Source organism: Mauremys reevesii, linkage group 12, assembly GCF_016161935.1.
Source record: "Mauremys reevesii isolate NIE-2019 linkage group 12, ASM1616193v1, whole genome shotgun sequence".
Lineage (NCBI taxonomy): Eukaryota > Metazoa > Chordata > Testudines > Geoemydidae > Mauremys > Mauremys reevesii.
Window position 1 is genome coordinate 38647022 of NC_052634.1, and position 27343 is coordinate 38674364.

The 27343-nt window shown below is 53.9% G+C and overlaps 6 non-coding genes across 6 annotated transcripts; 2 read left to right on the forward strand and 4 right to left on the reverse strand.

The window, feature by feature from the left end:
• Positions 1-6935: 6935 nt before the first annotated feature.
• Positions 6936-7007, reverse strand: TRNAC-GCA. The gene has a single exon. It is a non-coding gene; the product is annotated as a tRNA-Cys (tRNA).
• Positions 7008-10631: 3624 nt separating this feature from the next.
• TRNAI-UAU lies at positions 10632-10725 on the reverse strand. The gene is made up of 2 exons: positions 10688-10725; positions 10632-10667 (listed from the first exon to the last, which is right to left on the reverse strand). It is a non-coding gene; the product is annotated as a tRNA-Ile (tRNA).
• A 6243-nt stretch (positions 10726-16968) lies between these two features.
• TRNAS-AGA lies at positions 16969-17050 on the forward strand. Its single transcript has one exon. It is a non-coding gene; the product is annotated as a tRNA-Ser (tRNA).
• Positions 17051-18868: 1818 nt separating this feature from the next.
• On the reverse strand, positions 18869-18962 carry TRNAI-UAU. Its single transcript has 2 exons — positions 18925-18962; positions 18869-18904 (listed from the first exon to the last, which is right to left on the reverse strand). It is a non-coding gene; the product is annotated as a tRNA-Ile (tRNA).
• Positions 18963-20798: 1836 nt separating this feature from the next.
• Positions 20799-20871, reverse strand: TRNAF-GAA. Its single transcript has one exon. It is a non-coding gene; the product is annotated as a tRNA-Phe (tRNA).
• Positions 20872-21716: 845 nt separating this feature from the next.
• On the forward strand, positions 21717-21789 carry TRNAR-CCU. Its single transcript has one exon. It is a non-coding gene; the product is annotated as a tRNA-Arg (tRNA).
• The last annotated feature ends 5554 nt before the right edge of the window (positions 21790-27343 follow it).

The following is a 27343-nucleotide window of genomic DNA, read 5'->3' on the forward strand; positions in this document are numbered from 1 at the left end:
CTCCGGTGTATTTGCTGTCCCTCTCCCTCCTGCAGGAACCCACCAGCAACCCCCCGATAATCCCTACCTGAACAGGCTCCTCTGCAGCCATTTCTCTCCCCTGTCCCATGGCAGGATAGGATGAGCTGGAGTGAAACACGGACGTCATTCTGCAGCCTGGGAGGGTGAGAAGGGCAGTTGTGGGGGTTACAGAACAGGCTTTAGTTAATTTCACAGGACGATTCCCCCAGGCCCTTTCCCTGCAGACAGACATACTAGATTCTGCCATCCTGGGAAAATGCTCAATCTCTTTATTACAGTGTGGAGCTGGCCCCTCCTGCCAGGCTAAGCCCACAGAGAGATTTTTAACCTTCCTTCTCCCTCTCCCAATCTCATAACTAAGTCTCTGAACACAAGGCTAGAAAAGAGCAGAACCAAAGGTGTCACTGTGGGGGATTCCCTCGGACACTGACCCCCCGGGAGTCACACCCCAGCAGGGGGAATATGGAGTCAAGAACCAGCTTTTCCTCTGTCTGATCCTTTTCTTGATCACTGGAAAGTGGTTCTGCCCAGGAATGCTGCAATACATGTGTCTGGGTGCACTAGAGAGCTGGAAATCTCTCCCCCCCACTCATTTCTCCCACTGCCCCTTTCAGTCTCTCCTTCCCCTGTCCTCTCTCCCTGTCCCTCTGGCTGGGAAAGTCCCATTCCTGGGGGCTTTGCTCTCCCATGGCTGGATTTGCTCCTGGCAATTGCTAATGGGAGTAGAGGCTGTTTGTGAAGAGTCACTTTCTTGCCAGTCCCCAGCACTTTCCCAGAGGACTTTCAGTTACCTGGAGTCTGTGGTAGAATTTGTATTAACAGGGCCCAGGGCTGCCCCAAGGGGCTAGGACCAGCTGGAGAAAGTCATCACCTGGGCCAGGCAGAGAAGCAGCTTTAATTAAGGTCACATCCCAGCACAGAGCCCCGCTGGGGGAGCAGCAGCTGCTAAGCCTGGTCTCCCAGATCACAATGGAGGCTGCAGCGTCTGACCCAGGAAGCTGAACCCAAATATCCCGGGCAGAGAGGGACAGAGCGTTTGGCCAGCTTCCCTCCTTTAGCTCTCTGGGGAGAGCAGCTAATGAGAGCCCCTCCTCACAGGGAGAACTGCTGATCTCATTTGCCCCACTGTCCATCTGGAGTCACTCCTTGTCTTTCCATGCAGTGACTCTGGATTAACAATGGTCTCAATGAAACCAGATTTCAGAATGAATGAGTCCAGAATGTTGTGGAAGAGACCATTGTGTGGCATTTCTAGCCCCCTTCCCACCTGCCGCTCCCCCAAGATCTAGTATAAGGACTCGGGGCACAAATTTTCCCAATGGAACTGGAAGGTCCTGGAGTTTTCAAGATGTTTGATAAGTGGCTAGAAAGTTATCATGGTGACTGGGCTTGGCTGGGGAATGCTGGGATGTGCTTGGAGTCAGGATTCTGGCACAAGCTGATCAGAGAGAAGGAGCATGGTTAGTAGCAGCCCCCAGAGCCTCCATCCAGGGCCCCCCAGACACCCCCAGTACCCAGAGCCCAGACCCCGCAGCCAGAGTCCCACCAGATATTCTCTGGGACCCAACCACCAAAATCCCTGAACAGGAACTCCAGATACCCCTCAGCACCCCACTGGCCAGAGAAGCCCCACCAGACCATCACTGGCAGGCTGGGAATCCTAAAGGTTCCCCCCACCAAGAGCCCCCCCCCGCCCGGGCCCACCCCCCCAGGGCACCCCTCACTGGGAATTCAGTCCCTCACTGCCTGCCCAGGATTCCCCTACTGCCTGCCTAGGACCCCACCTGCCCTCCAGCAGGACCTGCCAGGCCGTTTGCCTGGGACCCCCTGATGCTTTACAATGGGACCCCTCCCTCTGCTTGCCTGGCATCCCGACCTAGCTCCTGGCACTCCCCCACCCAGTTCTGTGCATTGGGCACGACTGAGCCCCTGGCACAGCACTAGGCTCCCTCCAGCCCCCTGCCCTGCCTCCCCAAGAGACGCCCACCCTCACTGCTCTGCACCAAGTCCCCAGTGCTACCCACCTCCAGGACCCACAGCCTCAGGGCTGGGCACATCAGAACCCCCCCCCCCCCAAACCTCCAGAACCCCCTGCCCAGTCACCCAGAGGCCTCCTCCCACAATGCCCCTTCAGCTCCAGCTGCAATCTCCCCACACAGACACCCCATCCCTACCCCAGCAACAGTTACCTCACTGTGTCTGCTAAGTGGATAGAAAGTTATCACTGCCTCCTGCTGGCCAGTCACACGGGCAGAGGGATCCCTGGGCGGTGCTGCTTTAACAGGAGAATGGAAGGGCAAGAAAGGTCCATGCCCTGTCACTAGCTACATCTTCGCACTGCGGGAAGCAACCCCTCCCAGAGACCATTTGTCATGGGCTTTGGGATACTTCTGGACCCACGCTGCACTCAGAGTGACCTCCTCACCCAGTGCCAGCTGGAGAAAAGAAAAGGGTCCAGCCTACTCTCCTGTTACCAGCTGGGAACCACTGATCCCCCAAACAGGGGGAGGCCTCTGGGTTTGATGGGTATTAAATCCGTTTAGAGAGGAAAGTGGAAAATCAGAAGGATTTTATATCAGGTGTTGATACGACGTAAAATCTGAGTGTTTCACATCAATATCTGATAACTGAATAGAGAGAAAATGGGCAACATTTGCCAATATTTTATATCCATGTTCAGGAATCTGAGAAAAGGTGTAAATTTGAGATTTTCTTAGTATTTTATAATTAAAGAGACAGGGAAAAATCTCAGGCCATAGTTATTTAGAAATAGACAATTAGAGAAAAAGTGGGGCTTAGGATAATTTTTAGATTTGCAGAGAATACATATCAGAAACTACGCAAGTGATAACATGAGAGGGGGGAGGGATAGCTCAGTGGTTGGAGCACTGCCCTGCTAAACCCGGGGTTGTGAGTTCAATCCTTAAGGGGGCCATTTAGGAAACTGGGGTAAAAATCTGGGGATTGTTCTTGCTTTGAGCAGGGGGTTGGACTAGATTCCTCCTGAGGTCCCTTCCAATCCTGATAGTCTATGAACACCATCAAGATCTGAGGGGATTTTATATTACTGCTACATAACTAGAGGGAAAAGGGGGACTGTTGGACTGGATTTTATATTACTATCCAATACATATACACAAAGTGATGGCTCCCCCCACCCCCACAGGCAGCAGGGAGCCCTGTGAGGAGCTGCTTTAAGAGGGCAAAGGGGGGGGGGGAGGTGGCAGGTCCCTGGAGGAGGGAAGGGGGCAGCAGTGGGGGATGGGCAGGTGGCTGTGTTGGGAGTTGGGGGCAGTAACTGGGAAACCGGGGTCCGGGCAGCCCCCACGGGGGACACGTGCCCCTCCCGCCCCCGCCCCGGCAGAGAACCGGCATCTCACCCCCGCCAGGGGCAGCACGTGCTGGGGACTGACCCGGGGCAACAATTTCCCAACCGGACAAGGACAAATCGCTGCAGGTAAAACGGGGGGACCCCATCGGGGAGATTTTAAATGAACATTGGAGACTCGTGGAGAGACCGGGGGACAGGGAGCCGAGAGAGCGGATGGGGGCGAATCTCCCCGGATGTTACAGCCCGAGCGAGACCCCGGGAGAGAAACGGGGCAGAACCGGAGAGACTCTGTGCCGGGGGGGGCGAGAGGCGCCAACAGGGACAGGAGCCAATTAACCCCCGCCCGACTCCCCTTTGGCTGCCCAGAGACAGTTCAACACCCCCCGCAACTCCGGCTTCTCCCCCCCCCCCCCCAACCCGGCGGGGGGGGGGGGGCGGATCCTGCTGCGGCTCCTGGGGCCGAGGCGGCTCCGAGGCTTCTCCCAGGTTCCCCGGGGCAGAGTCACGTGCCCGCCCCCCCCCGGGGTCTCTCACTCACCGGCTCACACGGAGGCGGCAGCAGCAGCTTTGTTCTCCGCCCCAGCGGGCTCGCACGGAGCATGCGCAGTTCCAGCTGCTGACCCCTCCCTCACCCGGGCTGGAGAGGGCGGACGCGGCCCCGGGGCAGGCTGGGAGATGTAGTTCCGGGCTCTCCCTGGAGCGGAAGTGACGTCAGCGAGGGAGGCGGAGAAGGGTTTGTGCCGCTGGGGCTCTGGGCATGCGCAGATCGCGGCGAGAGAGACCTTCATTAACCCCCCCGTGTCCGGCCCCTCCGTGGGAAAGGGGCGGGGGGGGGAAGTGCCGGTGCAGCCCGGACACGGCCGGGGGAGGGAGCCGGTGACCCCCGAGGAGCGGGGAGAGAAAGGGGGGGGCTGAGACCCCCTCGGATTTACCGCTGCCCCGTGGGGACCCCGCCCCTTTCTCCCTAGAGCCACGAGCAGCCCCAGGGTGACCCCCTCCCCAACCCCTGAGAAGTTCCCTGCCCCCCCCCCCGATTGTGCCCCATTTTCTCTCCCCTTCGCCAGTGTCCAGCTCTCCCTGGGGCTGGGGGGGCTCTGGGGCCTGGGGGCCAGGGAAGATCTGGCAGGACCCTGGCTGGGGCTGTGGGGGTGTCTGGGGCCCCGGCTGTGGGGTCTGGGCTCTGGGGGGTGTAGAAGGGCCTTAATGGAGAGAAAAGATTGGGTATTAAAGCAGAGAAAGGCCTAACAAGCCCCAATGGCTGGACGGTGAAAAGAGACAAATTCATATTACAACTAAGGCACAAATATTCAACAGTGAGGATGATTCACCACAGGAACAAGCTACCAAGGAAAGTGGTGGATTCTCCATCTCCTGATGTCATTTAATGAAGACTAGCTGCCTTTCTGGAATGTGTTTGCCCCAAAAGTAGCTCTTGTGTCATACAGGAGGCCTGTGATATGCAGGGGGTCAGATTAGATGCTCTAATGGTCTCTTCTGGCCATAAAGTCGACTAATTTCTGAAAAACTGAGTGTAGCATTGGGAGCAGCGTCTGATGTTTTCCTGTCTAGCCGGCTTGCTGCCTAGAAGGAACAGCTCCTTGAGTGGGGTGATCTACAGGGAGTAGCTCAAACCTCCAAAGTGCCTGGCCAGGGGCAGGACATTAGCACAGCAAGGGAGGGGTGTGGCAGTGACATCACAAAGGCTTTTTGCAGGACCTCAGACTATTGGTCAAAGGTGGTGGGGAGGTGGTGACCTCACAGAGAGATGCTGACATCAGCCAGGCAGGACAGGGGCGAGGGGCCAGGGAAACCTCAGAGACCCCTGTGGCTTTGCTTCAGCCAGTCTCCTTCTCCAGGTCTCTCTTTGAGGACTGAGAGAGTATTCGGGTTTAGGTACCTGAGCGCCAGGAGGAACCTCTTTCGACTTTTCTCCTTCCCTTTTAGGGAGTTTACTAGAGACCAGCCGTCCCTGTTTAGAAGGTAAGAGCCTCCTCGAGGTTTGAAACCTGTTCAGTCTGATCCATCTGGTGATGAAATCTAAGCATGGAAAACACGAGCTTAAGGAGGCAGAATTTTATTCCGCACCAGGGATTTTGTCCCCTAGAATTACTGGAGACATTAGGGTTTATCCTTTGTGTTTCACCTTTTCCTCCATCCCTTCCTCCTTTCTCTTCTCTTGCTTCTTTTGTCCTTTCACCTGTTTCCCTCCCAACACCAAGAGCGGGGTATGTGTATGTGTTGCGGGGGAGTGTTTGGCAGCTCCCACTGTGGGAGGTCCACCAAAAATGTGGGGCTGAAATAGTGCTCAGGCAGTGATCCCCACCAGTGACCTGAACCATCCTTTAGGCTCCCTGCTGAGAACCCTCAGCTTCCCGTCCTCAGTCTCTACCCTGATTGGCTGAGCAGGGGGTTATTGACAGGGAGGAGACTCAGGTCCTTGTTGTTCTCTTTTAAGACCAAGGAAATAAGTCATAACCAGTCATATGTTTGAATTTTGCTGCTTCTCTGCATTAATGGTCTCTGAGCAGGTCATGATTCTCCTCAAATTGCAGTTCTCCTCAAATACTTGCTGAATAATTACTGTGCACTGTTGGTCTGGAGCTCATCTGAGAGCACTTTATTCAGGTCATTCAATGGATGAAATTCAAGATCCGATGGTTAGTTTGAAAATCAGGGGTCTTGGGTCCTATTCCCAGCTCTGCCACTGGCTGGCCGTGTGACCTAAGACAAGTCAATTCTCCTGTCTCAGCCTGAGCTTCTCGCTCTTCCAAGTAGGGATAATAATGATCTGCTCCTACCTACCTTACGGTATGTGGAGGCAGGGCTGGCTCTAGGTTTTTTGCCTCCCAAAAAAAAAATTTTGTCTGCCCTCCCATCCCCCTGCTGCCCGAGCCCTGGGTTCTCCCCTCCCTACACCTGCACCCCTTGCCTCCCCAGCTCTGGGCCTCCCACCACTTTCATTCCCCTGCCAACCCAGCCCTGGGCTCTCCCCCACACACACCCTGTGCTGCCCCAGCTCTCGACTCTCCCCTTCCCCCCTACCAGTGCTCCCCCACCCACACACCCCCTGCTGCCCCAGCCCTGGGCTCCTCCCCGCACTTGCACCTTCCTCCACCCCAGCCCTGGGTCACTGGTAACTTGCTCCCAGGTTAATAAAATAGAAAAAAGAGAGGATTGAATGTGTAACAGGGAGTTTGGTAAATCTTGGTTATTTTATTTTTGTAACAGGCTCCTGTCCACCTCCAGTAGAGTTTTCAGTCCCAATGGCAACTTACTTACCAAATGTAATACAGACTAGTCCATGCCTCCCAAGTGGATGTAGTTCTTGTCCTTCTGCACATTGTAGCCCGTGGAGGCCAAGGACCTGCAAATGTGTCTTCATGTGCCTTTGTTTCATTGGTGAAAACATAAACTAGACTCTTAGAGGATTGGAACTGATTTCAGCTGGGGGACATATTTGCTAGATTTTTATGCATTTGCACAGGAAAATGTTGAGTGTTTTCATTCATCCCTAGTCAGTGGAGCTCCTGAACATAATGGAAATGGATATGCAATTACTTTTTGTTGAAGGACCAGGCTTTTAAGGGGGCACTTGGATTTGAACCAAGGCCCGTTTGATCTGCAGTCAAACACTCTACCACTGAGCTATACCCCCTGACAATTACATTGGTAAGTCAGTGATCTCAAGGATCTTGAAACCTGAGAGTGGAGTTGGTTTCTTCCACACCAGTGTTGCTGTCTGTGCATTCCGGAGCTATGGGGTGAGTGGGAAAGGCCCACAACTAGCTTGTCAGTATCAAGAAAGGAGCAGCCGACATCAGGACCAACGAGACGTGTTGGTGGCGCATCAGGAAGAACCCACACTCCCAGAGACTTCTCGGCGAGGGCACGGTACACAATGGGGGCTACCTACCCGCCACGTCCCATCAAGGGTCTGTCTAGTCCCACTTCAGTGTTACCCAATTTCTAATCAGTCTTTGGCCCAGATTCCCTCCCTGAGCGGCACCAGCACATACCTGGGCCCCCTGCTAGTGTTAAATCTGCCTTGAGCTGAGACCCAGATTGGCAAAGAGCCTACAGCCCCCTCTGTGCTGGAGGAGTGAGAGCAGCCCTGGCACTGGGCAGGGCAGCCCTGAGGGAATGAACCCAATGTGCCCATGAGGCCCTGATCCAGAACCTCTGCCAGGCAGCTTGTGCTGCTCGGGCGTCTCTAGTCTCCAGCGAGGATTCAAAGCTTCTCTGCTCCAGGGGAACCCCTGGGGGAGGGGGGCAGGGCTCCTGCAGGATAAATCTTCCTGCTGGCAGAGCTCCGGTCCCCTCCTCATGGGCACAGGGCGTTGCACACGGCACCCACCACATGCACACACCCCTTTGTGAGGAGAATCAGCTCTGGGATATTGGGGTCAACCCCCCCCCCCACCTCCTCCCTGCAAACCTTCTCCTGGCTTCAGTGAGGGAATGGGGGCGGGAGGGGCTAGTGCGGTAACAGCAGCAGCGTGGCCGTGGGGCTCGGCCGGTGACTGGGGCCAGTCACCTGAGCATGAACCCAGCCGACCCCAGGAGATGGACCCGGGTCACCAGCCTAACCCACCACGCGGCTGCTGCCGCTGCCCCGTTAGTGCGCGAGCTCCCACAGACCACGCTGGGGAGAGCCCCCAGCTGCAGGGGAGACGCCCGTGAGTGCCTGGCAGGGCCCAGCTCCTGGCTGACCTGCACTGCTGGGGGTCAGGGGGCTGGGTGACAGGGGGGCGTTGGCTCTGGGGTGGGACTGTCACTTCCCCCCCACCCCCGCCAAGCCAACAGGATCACAGCAAACGAAACCAACTCGGCCGGCAGGGGAAGAGTTCAGTCCAGGGCCTGGTGCATTCTGGGAGCAGGGGCGGTGCAGAGAAAGGGCAGATACGGGGCAGCTCTGAACACTCCGCGCAGAACTGCCTGTCCTGTCCCACAACCTCTGTTACAGGGGGCTTTTAGCCATAGTTTTAATCAGGCCAATAAATTGAAACAAACCCCTGTTAAATCATTGCTCAGCCCGAGTCCTTCACCCACATTCCTTAGGGCATTGGGTGTTTCATTTCCTGCCTCAATTTCACACAGAGACACAATTTCCTTTGCACAGATCCATGAACAGCAAAACCTCCCTGTGTCTCTGGTCTGAGCCAGGGCATTCGATTCCAGTGAAATCTTCTCTCCTGCAATGCGATGGTCAGACAGAGGGGACGTGGCCCCTGCATCCCTGCCAGGGAGATATTGGCTCCGCTCTTTCTTTCTGCTGCTGTTGTTAGTCCATGAAACATCAAGGGTGGAATGCAAGGCTGAGTTCATGCACCAACCCCCTGAAAAAATTTCAGTGCCCCAGAGAAATCCTGCCACCTGCTATTGGAACGATGTGCTGGAGATTTGAATGGGAAAGGGACTGTCTGAATTGTCAGAGTGGGGAATGAAAAACAATCTACAGCAATGTCATTAACACAAACACACTCTCATCCTGCTCCAGCCGGAAGGGAAATGGGCAGGAATTCTCGCTGTTCACCCAAGGACACACTTACACTGATGCGCAGCCATGAGTGTGCTGGGGAAGCTAGTCTGGGCAAACAATTTGAAGTGACAATTCAGTGAGAACAGAATCATCATGTAATGACACAGGTGAACATCAAGTAGTTGTGTCTGAGTGGTTGAAGTGAGGGACTAGAAATCCTTTGGGGGTCTCTCCGCACAGGTTCAAATTCTGCCAACTACACAAGCACTGCACTGTTGTTACTATTACTGTAGACTTAGTGTCTGAGCACCCAAAGTGCAAATTGGAGCCAGATCTACTTTCACTCGATTTAAATCGCTGCTGTGGCACTGCTATAGCACTATGGAGTAGACAGTGACTGGAGAGGTTTTCCCATCTGTGTAATAGCTACGTGGACAGAACAATTCTATCTTTTCTTTAGCACTATCTAACCAGGGCTTAGGTCACCTTAACTATGTGGGGGCGGGGGGGTTTTCACACCCTGAGAGACGTCGCTCTGCCAGTTCAGTGCCCAGCAGACACCAGCCCTTAGATCCCTCTTGGTATTTCAATGCGGGCACTGACCTGTGAGAGGAAAACATCAGCTCACAAACACAGAGACTGAATTCCCCACATTTAATCTCGCTGCACTTTCCAGAAAGTCACAAAATTCAATTCATTCTTGCTAGGACAGAGAAAAAATAAGTGACACTAAGTTTTTGGCTTGGTTACATAAAATTAAGTGTTTAATCAATATAGTAAAAAAATCTGTCCTGATTCCTCTAACTAACACCACAGCGTGAAATAGGAACAGAGACAAATCTTGTCAGTGACGACTAATTTCGCAAATGATCTTCCCATTATTAATTTCCACGCTGCCCCCATTGGAGGTCTGGGCACCTCCAGTGTCATTGCTCTGCATTCACCTTCCCCTAGAATTGCTCTCGGACATTCGCCTTCCTCTGCAGCATGGGGCACAGGTCACTTGCTGGTGGATTCCCTGCACCTTGAGGTCTTTAAGCCACGATTTGAGGACTTCAATAACTCAGACATAGGTTAGGGGGTTGTTACAGGAGTGGGTGGGTGAGATTCTGAGGCCTGCGTTGTGCAGGTCAGACTAGATGATCATAATGGTCCCTTCTGACCTTAAGTCTATGAATCTATGAATCTAGTCCCAAATTTGGAAAATTGTGCAGTTCAGAATGTGAATAGTGACCCTGTCTCCTTCCTGCACCTGCTCTACATTGCTCCACAGCAGCTTCTCCACCTGCAGTCACCCCAGCACTGCAGTGCAGCCGCCCAGGGTTCAGCAGGGGCCCCTTGCAAGGACAGTGGGTGCAGCTAACAGCCCAGTGTGCCTGGCCGTGAGGCAGCTGTAAAAAAGCAACATCCCCTCACACAAGTACAGAGACTGAATTCCCCAACTTTAACATCATGGCCCCCTGTAGAAAGCCAGATGTGTCAGTTGTATTTTCACAGGGAGATACAAAAATCAAGTGACACCAATTTTTAAGTTGAGTAAATAAAGTTGAGGAGATAGTTATTAACCTCCCAAAAATATACTAAAGATCCCTCAACATAACACCTGAAGGTGAAATATGAACAGAGACAAACCTTGTCAGCAAAGGCTCATTTCCCAACCAATCCTCAAAATGACCTGTGCTCTAGAGAGGAGGTAATAAGTGAAGGGGGCATTTTTGACTCCTTAGTGTCCCTGGGCTGGAATTCTACATTCCACAGAGCCAAATGAGGGGGTGGTGCCACTTGGTTAATGAAAACTAGTGCTCCAGGTGAGGCTTGAACTCACAACCTCAGCATAGCTCCTATCAGCACTGCCCTATAAGTACTGTGCACTAACCAATTGTGCTACTGGAGCACCTGTTAATTGCTATTCTCCCACTTCCCTAGGTTGATAAAGCCAAGGAGTGACCCCAAAACATTCTCAGTGGGGTTGAGAGCAGGTAGCGACAAGTGTTGTACTTGGTGGGGTGGATTCTTCTTAAGGGTTCCAGGCCCCATTTGACCCTTTTGTTCTTCCCTGTGTAATAACAGAGCTGGTTAAGACTCAATGGAGAGTCTTGCTGCAGACCAACAGATCTGAAATCACTGATAACCAGCTCTAAGCATTAGTCCTGCTTTGGGACAGTGTCTCTCATGCAACGAACTTCCCAGTCTGCGCTAGCAGTGAGGCTCCCTCACTAACAGCTGAAATCAGGGAGAGCTGTGTGAAGTGCAGGGCCCCAGGGGGGCCTGAACAGGGGGGAACAACACCCCAGGACTTTTAAAAATGGGAGAGCTCTGCCTTGCCACTTTGTAATGACCGTAAGGGCGAGTGAGGGTGGGGAGGGGATGGAGAGCAGTGAGCAAGAAGTGGGGTGGTCTGGGGGGAAGAGGCAGCGTAGGAGCGGGTCCTTGGGGAGAAAGGGTGGGGCAGGGGCGTGGTGTTGAGTGGAAGGGGTGGGGCTACTGTTTGGGCTCCAGTGGCCGCTCCTTTTAGGGAGCCTGCCCCGCTCCTGGTGGGACCACAAGACGTCCCAGAGCAGAGAGGGTGGCCAGCAGAGCAGTGACAGGGGGGAACGGCAAGTGACCGGCAATGTGGCCAGACAGCGGAGGGAGAAAGGGGCTTTCCCCCCGGGAGGTGAGAGGTGAACTCTGGGTTTTCACTGACCCAGGACAGCAGCTGTGGGTGAGGTGCAGTGAAGGGAGGGGCACATCCACAGAGCTTTTGGTGTCTGGATTTAGGAGCCCGAGGCAAAAGGCCACTGCCCAGTGCACTGTGGGGTGGGTGTTTTGCTCATAGTGTTGTGTTATGATTGTGGTGTTTTCCCAAGTTAATACAAGGTGATTTTCCTCCTTTTTATTAAAGTTTCTTTTCTACACTCAGTGGTTGTGAGTGGGGAAAGTATCGCCTCTTAGAGGCACCCAGTGGTCAGGGCTAGTTTCCCCAGGTTACTGGGTGGGGGCTTAGGCAGACTGTGTGTTGTATTGTTGAAGAGGAGCCCCAAGCACCCAGAGAGGGAATTGTAACTTCAACCTTCAGAGTAAGAGCCAGAGGTGCTGCCAGCTGAGCTAGCCAGGCCGGCTAAATGTATTAACGCCTTTCACTGCAAGAGCAAAGACCGGGTACTTCAGTGCTTCTCAGCAGCTGGGAAAAAGCCTCTTGGGGGAAATATCTCCTACCCCACTGCCAAAAGGAGCCCCTTGAGTGGGAACGGTCAGAGGCCCCACCTGCTTTCCAACCACCTTGTGATGCTGGCCGGCCGCAGAACGAATGCTGGTCTGTGGGTAGCCTTCAGTGGGTGTTCGGCATGGCAGGGAGCAGGGAGCAGGTTGGCCGGGTGTCTCTGTGGCTGTCTGCTGGCCACGTATAGGCATGATTCTCCCCTCCTCTGGCCCTGCCCTCGGGTTGCTCTGTGGCTTTTAAGCTTCCCTTGGAGCTGTCAGCACCAGCCGCCTCTGCTCCAGGTGCCCAGAGGAGGAGAGGTGCTGGGCTCCAGCCTGGGACTCTGCCTCCCTCCTGCCTAGCCCTGACTATGAAACCTGGCCCTGACACTCCTTTCTTCAAGCGCCATGTGGGCAAGAGGAAAAGTGGTAGAAAGCACAAGGGCCAAACTTGTGGGCATCAGAAATCCCAAACACCCAGTTAAACCATAGCCACTTCTAGACCCCATTCCAACCAAAGACCTGGCTCCAGTGGGGATGAGTCACTCAGCACAAGGTAAACAACTCATTCTTATACAGCTGGAGACAGGAAAGCACTTGGATCTCCATGGATTTACCACAAGGTCCCACTGAGATGTGAACTCAGATTTCAGCATGCCAACCATTACACCATGGGACCAGCTTGTGCTAGTTTCTCTGAACATTGGTGACCCTATCATAGAATACCAGGGTTGGAAGGGACCTCAGGAGGTCATCTAGTCCAACCCTCTGCTCAAAGCAGAGCCAATCCACAGACAGATTTTTGTCCCAGATCCCTAAATGGCCCTCTCAAGGACTGAGCTCACACACCTGGGTTTAGCAGGCCAATACTCAAACCACTGAGCTCTCCCTCCCTCACAGGCCAGCTTGTGTAAGGGACTGTTGGCCCTTTACTAAAACCGAGTGGGGTTTTTTTTGGTTGGCTAGTTCCCAGTCCCAATAGAAGGGGGAAGGGTCAATGGGAAATCAGGACCCTGAGACTGACAGGCCCCTGGGGCAATGGCCACCAACTGGTAGGGAAGAAGTGAGAATTTGTTAATGAGTAAAATTCCTGGTGAAAATTGGCAAAGCTGTGGAGAGTTTGAAAAGTTCCAGAGAATTTACACATGAAGATACAAACAGAGAGACAAATAGAGAGAAAGAGAACATCACAGACTGGACAGGCCCACACAGACATAAACAACCAAACCCACACAGCACACAGAGCCATATACACATAAGGGAAAGCCACACAAAGCATAGAACAAATCCACACCAAAAAATACAGCAAAAGCCCACAACAGGAAAGCACAAAAACCACATACCAGAAGAATACATAGCAAAAAACAATCTGCATGCAAAAGTCATACACACACACACACACACACACACACACACACACACACACAAAACTATATGGCATCCACAAAAATCACACAGGACCCACATGCACATCAACATGACAGATGCTTTGAGCCCACCTGGTGCTGGAAAGTCCCATGGGTGAGATTAACGGGACTCTTGGGAAGGGAGGGGAAGGGAAGAGAGGGGAAGTCTTTTCTATCCCTGCCTAGCTCCATTGGTCTCCTGTGGCCCTTTCGGCTCTCTGCTCCCCTGCTGGGGAGATGCAGAGACAAGCTCCCATCTGGGAGAGTCACCGAGAGGCTGTGTCCCATGGCATGTGTGAGGGAGGGGGAGGGGCTCAAGGGGAGAAGGTTGTGTGTGACAATGTGTGGGGGAGGGGGAGGGCGTGTTCCTTAGGATATAAATAATGGAAAACACAGGGGCAGTGACAGTGAAGCCCCGTGTCTGAGTGTTATGACCCTGTGTGGTGCTGCCGTTCACCTTCCCCTCCTATGGGCTAAGCTTTCATTGAATCCAGCATTTTTTCACCTGTCCTCACCACAGAGGTGTCCCACATGCCTCAGCTACTGAGTGTCCCTCTTAGAGACGCCAAGGACTGGAACTGATTTCAGCTGCTGGACAGCTCTGCTAGGTCTTTATTCATTTGCACAGGAAAATGCTGAGTGTTTAAATTCATTTCAACCCCGCCTTCAGCGAACTCCTGAACATAGTGGAGATGGGTCTGGAAATCAATTTTCATTTGAAAAAGCTTTTTAAGAGAATCACTTGGATTGGAACTAGGAACCTATTACCCTGCAGGAGGTATCTAGTCCAACCCTGCAGGGAAACATTCACCCACTGAGCTATGCTCTCAACAAAGAGTGTCCTGTATATCCCAGAGCAGGATCAGTTTTTAACCTGGGGGTTAGTAAACTTTCTCTCTGTACAAACACCACAGTTTACAAACTCCCCATCCCCGCTCTGTGTCACTAGAGCACAACTCTCCTTGGAGCACACACAGCTCCCCAGCTCCCTGCCCGTCAGTCTCTCCAGCATTGCTCCAATCCCTTAAAGCAGGGTCTCAACCACAATTTACCTTAGGGCCGGTGCCAGTCCTCCAGTCATCCCAGTAGGCCAATAATGTCACTCATACTGCCCAGAACCCGCCCCCCAAAACTCCACCCCCCACCTGCGTAAGGCTCTGGGAGGGAGTTTGGGTGGGGGGAGGAGGTCTAGGGTGCAGGTCCTGGGCTGGGGATTGGGGTGCAGGAGGGGTGCAGGCTCTTGGGGGGAGTTTGGGTGCAGAAGGGGTGAGAGGCTGGTCTCTGGGAGGGAGTTTGGGTGGGGGAGGGGTTCTGGGGTGCAGGCTCTGGGAGGGAGTTTGGGTGGGGGGAGGAGGTCTAGGGTGCAGGCCCTGGGCTGGGGATTGGGGTGCAGGAGGGGTGTAGGCTCTGGGGGGAGTTTGGGTGCAGAAGGGGTGAGAGGCTGGTCTCTGGGAGGGAGTTTGGGTGGGGGAGGGGTTCTGGGGTGCAGGCTCTGGGATGGAGTTTGCAGCGCTGTAACATGGACGAGGCGAGTGAGGCACTTGCCTCGGGCGCGCAAAGTGGAGGGGCGCAGCTCTACCACGATCAGAGGCGCTTCGGCGGCAGCTCTACTGCTGCTGCTTCTTCGGCAGCAGTTTGGCAGTGGGTCCTTCTCTCCGAGAGGGACTCAGGGACCCGCTCCTGAATTGCCACCGAAGGATGAATGAAGCAGCGGTGGCAATTCAGTGGCAGGTCCTTCCCTCCGACAGGGACTCAGGGACCCCCCGCCAAAGAGCCTGGAGCCGGCCCTTGCATCGGGCACAAAAATTCCTTGTACGGCTCTGGGAGTTTGGGTGCTGGGTACAAACTCTGCGCTGGGCCAGGGGGTAGGGGGAACGGGAGGAGGGGTGGGGGTGCAGGCTCTGGGAGGGAGATTAGGGTGGGCGGGAGGGTGTGTGTGGAGGGAGAGGGTGCAGGCTGTGGGAGGGAGTTGGGGGCAGGTGTGTGTGGACCGGGGAGGGAGTTTGCGGGGAGGAGGGGGTATGTGGGGAGGGGATGGTGGTGCAGGCTCTCGGAGGGAGTCAGGAGTGCGGCACTTACCTGGGGCTCCAAGGCGGGGTGGGCTGGGGGGGCCTCCATGTTCTGCTGCCCCCAGGCATCACCCCTGCAGTGTCCCATTGGCTGCAGGGGCTCGGGGTGGGGCAGCGCAGAGGCAGCGACCCACCCCGCCCTGCCATGGGGAGGGGCCGGCAGCCACTGGAGCGAGCAGGCAGATGCTGCTCAGCTCCGCTGCACTGACGGGGCCCTTGGGCGGGAGCACCTGGGGGCAGCCGGTGGGGCAAGGGAGTGACCTGGTCCAAAAACTGCTGGAGCCCCACGGGCGAGACCTGGGAACCAGGACTGCCAGCCAGACAAACACCTTTAAGAGGAGGCGTCCCTCTGCCTGTCAAAAACTGATCTTCCTCCTTCAGTTCAGTGACAGCCTGAATCGTTCCTTATTGCGCCAGAGCCAGAGGACTGAAACAGCAACATCAAACCCCTGTGTAGCTCGCAGGAATGGACACAAACACTCCCTGGTATCTGAGGAGATGTTCAGCTTTGCCCTTGGTCAACTACAAGGCTAAAGGGAAAGGAGGTGGTGCCAGGTATAAAGAGTGAAACACGACACATCATAGTTATGCCCATGGTGGCTGCAAAATCTTTTGATGTACTTCTTCTTATCAGCAGTGTATTGTTTTCTCTGGAGCCTAGGCCTTGACCAAGAAATTTGTACTTTGCTAAAATAATCGACTGCCCCTGGTGAAGACAATGGACTTGACACCCACTGGGGTGTCCCTACACAGGTACAAGTACTAACAACAGTGGCTGCCTTTTAGCCATAGATTTTAAACAGGGCAATAAATTGAAACAAAGCCTTGTTAAATCATTTCTCAGCCCGAGTCCTTCACCCACATTCCCTAGAGCATTGGGCCACCGTGTGCACGTTTCATTTCTGACCTCAGTTTCACACAGAGACAAAATTTCCTTTGCACAGATCCATAAACAGCAAAACCTCCCTGTGTCTCTGGTCTGAGCCAGGGCATTCGATGCCAGTGAACCTTTTTCTCCTGCAATGACGACGGTCAGACAGAGGGGTCATGGCACCTGCATCCCTGCCAGGGAGATATTGGCTCCACTCTTTCTTTCTGCTGCTGTTGTTAGTCCATCAAAAATCAAGGGTGGAATGCAAGGCTGAGTTCACGCACCGGCCCTCTGAAAAATTTCAGTGCCCCAGAGAAATCCTGCCCCCTGCTATTGGAACGATGTGCTGGAGATTTGACTAGGAAAGGGACTGTCTGAATTGTCAGAGTGGGGAATGAACAACAATCTACAGCAATGTCGTTCACACAAACACACTCTAATCCTGCTCCAACTGGAAGGGAAATGGGCAGGAATTCTCGCTGTTCAGCCCAGGACACACTTACACTGATGCGCAGCCGTTAGTGTGCTGGGGAAGCTGGTCTGGGCAAACAATTTGAAGTGACAATTTAGTGAGAACAAAATCATCATGCAGTGAAACAACTGCATGTCAAGTAGTTGTAGCTGAGTGGTTAAGGTGATGGACTAGAACTCTATTGGGGTCTCCCTGTGCAGGTTCGAATCCTGCCAACTACACAAGCACTGTGCTGCTGTTGTTATTATTGTAGTCTTAGTGCCTGAGCATCCACAGTGCGAACTGGAGATAAATCTAATTTTACTCTGTCTACACTTAAAATGCTGTTGTGGCACTGCTATAGCACTTTGGAGTAGACAGTGACTGGAGGGATTTTCCCATCCCTGTAATAGCTGCATGGACAGAACAATTCTTCCTTTTCTTTAGCACTATCTAACCCAGGCTTAGGTCACCTTAACTATTTGGGTTTGTCGGGGGGTCACACCCTGGGAGACATCGCTTTGCCAGTTCAGTGCCCAGCGTACACCAGTCCTTAGATCCCTCTGGGTATTTCAACGCAGGCACTGACCTGTGAGAGGAAAACATCAGCTCATAAACACAGAGACTGAATTTCCCACATTTAATCTCGCTGCACTTTCCAGAAAGTCACAAAATTCAATTCATTCTTGCTAGGACAGAGAAAAAATAAGTGATACTAAGTTTTTGGCTTGATTAAATAGAATTAAGTGTTTAATTAATATAGTAAAAATCTGTACTGATTCCTCTAACTAACACCATAGCGTGAAATAGGAACAGAGACAAAACTTGTCAGTGACGACTAATTTCACAAATGATCTTCCCATTATTAATTTCCACATTGCCCCTATTGGAGGTCTGGGCATCTCCAGTGTCATTGCTCTGCGTTCACCTTCCCCTAGAATTGTTCTCGGACATTCGACTTCCTCTGCGGCCTGGGGCTCAGGTCACTTGCTGGAGGATTCCGGGCACCTTGAGGTCTTTAAGCCACAATTTGAGGACTTCAGTAACTCAGACATAGGTCAGGGGTTTGTTACAGGAGTGGGTGAGTGAGATTCTGTGGCCTGCGTTGTGAAGAAGGTCAGACTAGATGATCATAATGGTCCCTTCTGACCTTAAGTCTATGAATCTATGAATCTAGTCCCAAATTTGGAAAACTGTGCAGTTCAGCATGAGAATAGTGACCCCGTCTCCTTCCTGCACCTGCTCTACATTGCTCCACAGCAGCTTCTCCACCTGCAGTCACCCCAGCATGGCAGTGCAACCCCCAGGATTCTGCAGGGGCCCCTGGCAAGGACAGTGGGTGCAGCTAACAGCCCAGTGTGCCTGGCAGTGAGGCAGCTGTAAAAAAGCCACCCGCCCCCCACAGAAGTACAGAGACTGAATTCCCCAACTTTAACATCATGACCCCCTGTAGAAAGCCACACTTGTCAGTTGTATTTTCACAGGGAGGTGCAAAAATCAGATGACACCAATTTTTAAGTTGAGTAAATAAAGTTGAGGAGATAGTTATTAACCTCACAAAAATATACTAAAGATCCCTCAACATAACACCTGAAGGTGAAATATGAACAGAGACAAACCTTGTCAGCAAAGGCTCATTTCCCAAACGATCCTCAAAATGTTACTAATTCCCACCCCTCCTCCACAGGAGCTCTGTGCAGTGTCACTGTTCTGCAGGCAGCTTCCCATTCAATGCTGTTGGGGGACATTCCCAGGCCTGGAAATGTACCAACGACAGAATTTGAAGAGCAAACCTGGCTCCCTGCACCATGCGGGATTTGAGTGTTTTGTCCCTGTCACTTAGTCTTTGTCAATAGTACAGGGCAGGACTCCAGGCTCTGCTTGAGGGATCCTGGCACAGGGGCTGGGGGGGAGAAAGGATGGTAGATTCTGACCTGGAGAGGAGGTAATAAGTGAAGGGGGCATTTTTTATTAGCCCCCTCCTGAGGGTCCCCAGGGCTTGAATTCTACATTACACAGGCCAAATGAGGGGGTGACACCACTTGGCTAATGAAAACCAGTGCTCCAGGTGAGGTTTGAACTCACAACCTCAGCATAGCTCCTCTCAGCACTGCCCTATAAGTACTGTGCACTAACCAATTGCGCCACTGGAACACCTGTTAATTATGCTTCTCTGAGACCCCTAGGCTGATACAGGCGAGGAGTGACCCCCCAAAACATTCTCAGTGGGGCTGAGAGCAGGTAGCGACAAGTGTTGGTACTTGGTGGGGTGGATTCTTCTGAAGGCTTCCAGGCCCCATTTGACCCTTTTGTTCTTCCCTGTGTAATAACAGAGCTGGTTAAGACTCAATGGAGAGTCTTGCTGCAGACCCCTGTGACTCTTGGCTGGTTTGCACTCTGCACTTATTGCTTCCCACCAGCAGCTTCCTCTCGTGGGTCTCTCTCTCCTCCTCCAGTGACTGTGGTCCTGCACTACCGGATCCGTGGGTCCTGCCCTGAGTCCCTGCATCCCCCTGCTTTGTCTCCGTTCCCTGCAGGCTGCAAAAATGTCAGGGGAGGCCGCCCCTCCCTTCACTCGATGCTCCCGCTCATATCAGCCAACTGCAGCCTCATCTCCTGGAACTCGGGCAGCTGTCGCTTGATCCGGTCGTACAGTCACATGCTGACTGGCTCCCCTGCCTGGATGCTCTTGTGGAAATCCCACAGGTGACACTGCAGGACTTGGCTCTGTTGGTTTCTTTAATGTTGTGGTGTTTGCCCGGCCACCGGAACAAAGCCCCCAACTCCTCCCTCACCGACTCCCACCAATCCCCCTGGTAACCACAGAACCCTCTGATGCTTTCCCGTTCTGCCAACACCGCCAGGCTTCGCCCCTGCTCCTTTATCTTGCAAGCTCTGGATGTTCAGCTTCCAATATCCTCTGCCCTGGGTCAGGGAATTGCCCACATTGAGCACACGGTGAGAGCTGCGTGATCCGAACTGTCCATTGGCTCCACCCTGCACTGGGCTGTCGACGTGCTCTCCTTCACGGAAATCCGGTCAATGCGACTCCTGGCCTGTCCCCGCAGAAAGGTGTATCCCCTCTGCGGCTGGTGTGAGCTCGGGTCAGAGGAATAGGAGGTTACTGCCCACCCTCCACTGGTTCACTGTGCAGAAACATGTCCTCTAAGCCGACCTCACTACAGACCTGCACCAGGTAGTGCTCATCGTAGAAGGGTTTCCTCTGACGGTTGGGAAAACAGGACCAGCAGTCCTCAGGCCGGTGCAACAATTTAAATCCCCTCCGACACCAAACACCGTGCGGTCTAGAAGAAGGGAGCCAGTTCCTTCATAGGACTTTCCTTTCATGCCTTAACTGGGGACCATACACACTAATATAGCCGTAACCAGTGCCATGGAGCACAAAGCCACCAGTAATGCCCTCCCTGGTCAGAGCTCCAGCCCCTTCTGTACTCGCACCATGAATGTGAAGAACAAGACGCCAACCCCATCATTCTTCACTGGCCTGGAGGACAAGAGAGATGGGCCCATCCACCAATCACCCTCTGCCCATCAAGCTACCCTAGAGTTGTTAATGTGCATTTCCTGAACACCCACCATGGCCAAGCCCAGCTGCTCCAAGACACTGAACATCAAGTGCCTCCTCCTGGGCCCCCAACTCCCTTCCACAGGGCCACTTTCACACATGCCCCTTCCCTGGTACTGCCCTCCCTCAGCTGCACAGAGGAGTTTTCATCCTCTATACCTGCCTGTCACTGCCCAGCACCCCCTCTGGCACTCTCTTCCTGCCATATTGGGTCCACCAATAACTCACTTAGGAGAGACAGCTCCTGTCCCTCATTGTTAAATGTCAGGCCAGCCAATTAGGGGCAGAAGCCCACAATATCTTTTCCTGCTGTAGAGCCCAAGCTCAGGGATTCACCTTGGGTGCAGGGACCACTGTGCTCCCAGAAAACAAGCCACCACTGGGCAAAGAGGGATGAAAGGGCCTGCCAAAGCCTGGGATTGAACCAGGGACCTTTAGAACTTCAGTCTAACGCTCTCCCAACTGAGCTACTTTGGCAGCTGCGTGGTAACATTTTGGCCTGTTGCTTCTCTGTCTGGGATGTTGTTGTCAGCAGTTGCACACAAAAAGGACAGGAAAAGGAACGGCTGCTCCACACCCCCACCGGAGGAACCCGGCGCCCATAGCTGCTCCCCTGCTCCCCCCCGAGCTGTGCTACTGAGTGGAAGCATCCTGTGCCCATAACACAGAGGTCGATTAATCAAAACCCTCTTCTGCCAGCACCAGGCCTCCTTCTTCTCACACTGGGCCTGCAAGCGAGGGGGCGGCTGGCACAGCACCAAGAGTCTAACCTGTGAGGCAGGAGGCGGCTGATGCCCGCAGCCTGCTGGGGAGCTCCCAGAAGTTATTAAGGGACAGAGACTCCTCAATGCCCTTAGTAACAAGGGTTTGGGGGTCACCAAGGCCAGTAAGGGGGTCACTATGTCGGCCTTATAACCCTGGGTGTCAGGTCCTGTGCAGCTTTGATCTAGAGCTCGGATCCCAACAACCAACCAGCAGCCCACAGCCTCCCCCTGGGTCTGCCCCACCTGGTTCCTCCTTACAGGCCGACCGTACCCCCCTTCCAGCCCCCGATTCGCCTCTAATCATCCTACTGCCACTCAGAGCCACAGCCGTGGAGGTGCTGAAGGAGGGAGGGGTGACTCTAGGGTGGGGTTCTTCTCTAACGATGGCTGGCAGAAAGGTGGTGCTCAGCTCTGCCAGGGACCTGCCCAGGTGCCTCACTGCCAGGGGATGCAGACGTTTCTGTAAGGCCATTAAATGGGTATTTGGCTTCTGAGTGAATGTGAGGAATGTGCAATCCTGAGAGGGAATTTCCATCCTTCTTTTTGTTACTCTTCAGGGCCCCAGTGGCCTAATGGATAAGGCATTGGCTTCCTAAGCCAGAGATTGTGGGTTCAAGTCCCATCTGGGGTGGAAAACTCCTTCTTTCTTGTATATTGCAACAAAGCCCTGGTGTTATGTTCCCCAAGGAAGCTGGGAGACGTTTGAACCCAAAGTACTGGATCTTGGGAGCAATCCCCCAGAAACAGCATCTTCCACTTCACAAATCCTTTCTAGACCCATCAGTAGCAAACACTTAATACTAGTGTTTGTCTGAGAATAGAAGGAAGGGGAGTGTTTACTCCGACACCTCAGTGAGTGAAACAGACAGAAAGAGCAAGGCTGTCCTGAAAGAGAATGGATCTGTCTGGAGACAAAGCAGAACCTGAGAATGAGCAACAGTGTGAAAAGAAGAACTTCAAATGTGTGTTAGGTGTTAGATAGGTTGGTCTGACAAATTTCAAGAAAATACCAATGCTCGTAGACTGATGCGGACACTGGCTGCTACTGACATTTTACTGAGAATTCATTGAGAAATATTTTCCTTAACTATGTTATGGAATATTAGGTGGGCTATGAAGGCATCATTCCTCCTGCTTTCGCCCTTCGAGACAACACGGCTACATGGCATGCGGCCAGTGCTCACCTTCCAGTCAACTGCTAGAGAAGACAACACAGACAGGGATGGCAGCAGGGCAGCCTGGAGCTCCACAGAGATGGTGGGACCAGGTCTCATCAATGGGGAGGTGGCCACCCCAGCATGCACAAAGCTGAGCCAGTAAGTGCGGCGTGTGCTTCACTGTGCCCCTGCTCACTGCACATGGTGGTGGAGGGCAGTTACTGAGTTCGGTTGGTCTGGCAAATTTAGGGCTTGGCTACAATTGCAGAGGTAGAGCACTGGGAGTTAAACCACAGCAGGGAAACCGCTGCCGTGTGTTCACACTGACAGCTGCAAGCGCACTGGAGTGGCCACATTAGCAGCTCTGGCAATGCCACAGAGAGCAGTGCACTGTGGTAACTATCCCAGTGTGCAAGTGGCTGCAACATGCTTTTCAAATGGGGGATGGGGTTGGAGTGTGACAGGGAGTGTGTTGTGTGTACGTGGGGGGAGTGACAGTGTGTTTGGGGGGCTGAGAGTGTGTCAGCATGCTGTCTTGTGTGTTCGGACAGCAGCAGACCCCCCCCCCCATACACACTGACAACAGCAGCATTCCACACTAATGGTTGCTTTGTCCCGGAGCAGATAAGCAGCCGGCTGTCAGAAACGGAGCTTTGAAAGGGGATATCCGCATGCCTGCAGCCGATTTCAAAACAATGACCAGAGTGGGCACTTGACTTCAGGGGATTATGGGACATTTCCTGAGGCCAAACACAGTGCAGTGATGCAACATGTCATCCACACTGATGCCCGGGTATTTCAGCAGGGCTCAGCGAGCTTTATGTTTCTCATGGAGGTGGATTACCAGGAGCGCTCCACCTGCAGAGCCCAGGTGCTCCATGTGCCTTGCGAGCGTGGACACTTCAGGAGTTAGGGCACCCGGGGCTGCTTTAATGGGCTCTAACTTGCAAGTGTAGCCAAGCCCTTAGACTTTGTCACTTGTGTGACTTACTTGTGCTATTGTAATAAATACTATAGACGTGCAATGGTCAGAAATTGCACCAGCAGAGAAGTATATTGCAGGGAAACCGTAAGGAAATTAAGAGTTTAAATTATCCTCCACATGTCCTGTGTCCCACTAAAATGAATCCAACCCACAGGGCACGTGGGCAGAAGTATCGGTGTCAGGATGCTACATTGTTAGCACAGTAAATGAAGCTGCAAAATAAATGATGCTTAAATGACCTCACTCTATTTTTTTACAATTCGGTATTAAGAGGTAATAGATACAGATGGACACCAGGCAGGGTCGGTTGGAGGACGAAGCCTTTATGCTTCCATCTCCCACCACTGTCAAGTTTTAACAAATTAGGACAAGTCAGCAAATAAGAACAACCTCAGGTCTCAGTAACTGCTGCAGGTAGCAAAGTCCTACAGGGAGCAGTTTCTGGCACTACACCTGTGCAGCTCTGCTCCCTGGCTCTTCTCGGGCTCCTGCTCTCTCCTTAGCTCCGCCCCACTCTGGCCCAGGCAGCTCCAGCTCCCACGGAGGATGGGACCCCCTGGCCTGGTGACTCCCTCATTACACTGCCTGGCCTGTCAGTGCGGCTAACTTGGAGCTTTGGCCTCTCCCCATTGCCCAGGGGACTGTCAGTCTCAGGGTCCTGATTTCCCATTGGCCCTTCCCCCTTCTATTGGTGCTGGGAACTAGCCAACAAAAACCCCCACTAAGTTTTAGTAAGGGGCCAACAGTCCCTTACTTGAGCCGGCCCCGTGAGGGTCACTGATGCACAGACACAGCAGCATGAGTTGGTCCCATGGTGTAACGGGCATCCTTCAGGACTCTGAATCTTGCAATCTGAGTTCAAATCTCAGTGGGACCTTGTGTTGGTTTGTGCTAAAGCCCTGGAGTTCACAGGGCTCAATTTCCCTGTCCCCAGCTGTGCAAGAGCAAATCTTTCTCCTCCTGCTGGGTGACTCACCCACGAGGGCCAGGTTGTGATGGCCACAATGGGTTGAGGCTCTAAAACTTGTTACCCTGGTTGCTGATGCCTGCAGTCATGTGGTTTGACCAGATGCTTGGGATTCTCACAGTTTCACCTGATGCCCACAAGTTTGGCCATTTTGCTTACAGCCACATGTTACCTCTTGTCCACATGGCACTTGAAGGAAGGAGTGCCAGCAGGGGCGGCTTTAGGAATCCTGCTGCCCCAAGCAGGACGTGCCTGCGGAGGTTCCGCTGGTTCCGCCGCTCCGGTGGAGCATCCGCAGTCATGCCTGCGGCAGGTCCACCTGTCCTGCGGCTCCGGTGGACCTCCCGCAGGCATGACTGCAGAAGGTCCGCCGGAGCCGCCTGCCGGCAAAAGTCCGCCCCAAGTGCGCGTTTGGTGCACTGGGGTCTGGAGCCGGCCCTGAGTGCCAGGGCCAGTCTTGATAGTCAGGGCTAGGCAGGATGGAGGAAGAGTCACAGGCTGGAGCCCAACACACCTCTCCTCCTCTGGGCACCTAGAGCAGAGGCGGCTGGGGCTGACAGCTGCAAGGGAAGGCTTAAAAGCTACAGAGCAACTGAGGGCAGGGCCAGAGCAGGAGAGGACCATGGCCAGCAGATGGCCACAAAGACACCCGGCCAGTCTGCTCCCTGCCCAGGGGCGGCAAAGGGATAGACAGGTGGGGTGCATGGATAGAAGAGGCAGCGAGCCTAAAATCTAAAAGGGGAGTGTGGGGTCTGGTGGTCAGAGCAGAGGAGGGGGGTTGGTGGTCAGAATTCCTGGGTTCTATCTCCAGCCCTGGGAGGGGAGTGGGGGCCAGTGGTTAGAGTGTGTGTCGGGGGGAAAGCAAATATTGGGACAGTCCCGATAAAATCAGGATGTCTGGTCACCCTACGTCAGGCTTCAAGTTGAGAATCATTTCCCCTTCCCGCTCTGTGGGAGGGGAGACTTTTAAACGTGCTCTCTGTGCGACTGCACATGGCTAAGCAAAGAGAACGAACCCCAAATCCCCCCTGTGCTTTGGGAGCCAGGTTTGCGGTGGGAATTCTGTAGTTCAGATGACTTCACGCCTGGGCATTGTGATTCTTTACCAGTTTCTCTGGCATTGGGGTAGTTTTGTGCTCACATCTGTGATGGCTGAGTGGTTAAGGTGTTGGAGTTGAAATCCAATAGGGTTCCCCTGCGCAGGTTTGCAATCCTGGTCACAGCGAGGCCTGTGTTTTAGCCAGTCTCTCACTGGGGCAATATCTCTGTACAACCCCCTGAGACACTCTCAATTCTCTCCCAACCCCAAGTAAATCCTGTTCTGCTCCTTTCATCGAGATCCCTGGGACACCACCTCACACTGTGTCCCTGAGGGGTCAGGCAAGCTCTCAGCACCTGAAGCCTCTGCCACTCACCTGGTGCCCCATAGATCAGCCATAGCCCTGGTTCTGCTCCTCTCTCTAGGGCGCGAAAGGAGCCAAGTCAGTGACTCTATGGGAGCTACGGGGCTGCAGAACCAAGAGAGCAAAAATAGGAGCTCAGCGCCCACTGGCAGCCAGCTCCCCCCACCCACCCCCCACTACAGGCCTTGCTGACAAGCTCCTCCTCTTCCCCTTCAGTGCCTCCCACCTGCCAGTGATCAGCTGTTCAGTGGGGTGCAGGAGGTGCTGGGCGGGGAGGGGGAGGAGCAGAGACGGATAGAGGTGGGAGAGGGAGAGGAATGGGGCAGGAGGGGACAGGGGTGGGAGTTTGGAGGAAGGGGTGGAGTGGGGGCATGGCCTGGGGAGGAAAGGGGGGAGTTGTTCTGGGCCGGCCCTGAAGGGAAGCACCGACTATCACAGTGACAATACAACTGACCAGCCTTGCGGGGGAGGCTGAGGGAGATCCGCACTCACCAGGTCTCTTCTCTCCCCCAAGGTGAGCCAGACACTGCTCTCTCCTGGCTCTCACTCTAGCAGCTGGACACCAAGGAGCCATTTCCCCACAGGAAGTGCATTGAGTGCCCCTGTGGTGCTGCGGGGCTGGCGCTGCTGCTGCCTGTGGGGCTGGCAGGGGGGCTGATGTCTGCACAGACTCTCAGCTGCCAGGCCGGAGGGGGCACTTGGGACCTTACCAGACTGGCTCAGTGAAGACGGGGGATTGACAGAGCAATACAGACGCTCTCCAGAGCACGGAGCAGCAGCCGCCCATGCAGCCAGGCAATGAGCATTTCCCACAGCCTGGAGCCGAGGGGGAGGCGGCAGCTGCTGTTCCAGCTCCTCGGGGACAGGCCCTGTCAGCCAACAGCCACTTCTTACTCCCCACAGCTAAGGGCGTCGGGTTCCTCCGGTGGGGGTGTGGAGCAGCCATTCGTTTTCCTGTCCTTTTTCTGTGCAACTGCTGACAAAAACATCCCAGACAGAGAAGCAACAGGCCCAAATACTACCATGCGTATGCCAAAGTAGCTCAGTTAGGAGAGCGTTAGACTGAAGATCTAAAGGTCCCTGGTTCAATCCCAGACTTTGGTAGTCCCTTTTATCCCTCTTTGTGCAGGGGTGGCTTGTTTTCTGGGAGCACAGCAGTGCCTGCACCCAAGGTGAGTCCCTGATCTTGGGCTCTGCAGTAGGAAAACACAGAATGGGCTTCTGCCCCTAGTTGGCCCACCTGACCTTTAACAAGGAGAGATGGGAGCTGCCTTTCCCAACACAGCAGGGAGAGAGCAAGGCAGGGTGACCCTCAGGAATGGTGCCAGAGGGCTGCTGGGCAGCGACAGGCAGGGATTGGGGATGAAAACTCCTCTGCGCAGCTGAGCAAGGGCAGTACCAGGGAAGCGGCATCTGTAAAAGTGACCCAGCAACACCTCTCCTCCTCTGGGCACCTAGAGCAGAGGCAGCTGGTGCTGACAGCTCCAAGGGAAGGGTTAAACGCCACAGAGCAACTGAGGTCAGGGCTAGAGGAGGACAGGACCATGCCTATGTGTGACCTTCAGACAGGCACAAAAACACCCACCCAGGCTGCTCCCTGCCGTGCCAAACACCCACTGAAGGTCACCAGCGTGCGGGGCAGCTGCTGATGTTCTGTGGCCAACATCACAAGA